Here is a 1,528-nt window from a genome sequence, read left to right as displayed (position 1 = left end):
CACTACTAGTTCCTTTTCATGTCTTCACAGGATTTAATGACTATGTTATAATTTTTAATTAATAAACCCTTATTCATGAGTTCATTAATCAGCATGTTGTTTTTTAATCTGTTATTACTAGACACAGCTGAAATAGTCATGGTTTTATACACATGCAGTTTGTTGGGTATAATATAAGATAAACTCTCCATATGTGGACTTTTTAATAAAAATCTGTGCATCTGTAATTCTGTTAGTATTCTGAATTATATATAGAGGTCACTGTAAGTTACATTCACATCTGTATAGTGGCTGCCTATCTTCACATACACTAACACCCGGTGACTATCAAATATTCTAATCTTTGACAGTTTGCCAAGTGAAACAGAGATCTTTTTCAATATAGTCTTTTAACTTTCATTTTTCCTCCGAGGAAAAGACAGTGTTAACTTTTCTTTAGAAGATCAAACCATAAAGTTATGCTGAGCTGTTGTGTTATCTGATCCTTAATATCATTCCAGGACTCTGTAGCAGGTCAGCATTAGAGTTCAGAGGTCAGGAACATGGCTCTGTGCCCAGAACCAAGAGGAGCAGAAAATCCAATAGGCCTTACTTCATGACTCTTTGGCTGGACAGAGCCTCTGATGATGACCCTGGGTCACTTCTGTTTTTTTATGTGAATGCAATTAGAAGCTAAGTTTCTGATTGCCACACCCACAGAATTATCTCCAATTACTTCAGTGCCTTTTGTTTTCTTTTCACAATTTATTTCATAGAACTGAAAAAGCGAAAATGGCTCTGTATTTACAGGTAGAACTAAATCACACAATAGGATGGAGCTGGGGTGGTAGGGTGGGTATGTGGAACACGTTGGGCCAAATCATCTGGCTCACAAATGGGTTCTAAAGGTTTAAATAATAAGTTTAACACAAGGAGTAGTCTCCCTGGGGTAGAGGCATGTTGCTAATTAGCATAATTATCTCATGACTTGTCAGACAAACATCCATGGCTTTTGTTTTGGTTTGATTTTGTCGTGTGCCTTCCTCATAAGGAAGAATTCATCCAATGGTGTTTAATGCTGTATCATTTTAAAATTAGTCACACGCTTTTCCTGCCAGCCGGAGATCACGTTACAGCAGGGATTTCAAAGATAAGAGGCGTTATCTGCTGGCATATGGAGAAAAAAAAAAAATTGGGTCCGCTTTGCCCTCGCTCACAGTGTGACCGTGTGCAAGTCACGTGGGTTTTCTGACTCGACTGTTCTCACTTGAATAATAGAGATAATCATCTAACCTATTTACACCAGGGCCTACTGGTGAGCAAAGAATGGGTCATTGTTCACGTGAAAACACTTAAAGCCATAAACAGCAACGCTGTTAGTTCATCCAGCAGTCATAGCACAGGCAACTGTTGGAAATGCTTTTTCATCTCCCCTCCCCTGCCCTGCCCACCCACCCACCACACCTCCAGAAACTTAAAATGCTTTCCGCAACCCCACGCCAGGTAGTTTCGCATATGCATACAAACAAGCATATATTAAACTTAGAGC

Source organism: Microtus ochrogaster, linkage group LG7_11 (genome assembly GCF_000317375.1).
Source record: "Microtus ochrogaster isolate Prairie Vole_2 linkage group LG7_11, MicOch1.0, whole genome shotgun sequence".
NCBI classification, from domain to species: Eukaryota; Metazoa; Chordata; class Mammalia; order Rodentia; family Cricetidae; genus Microtus; species Microtus ochrogaster.
Note: the sequence above shows the minus strand (reverse complement) of the source record.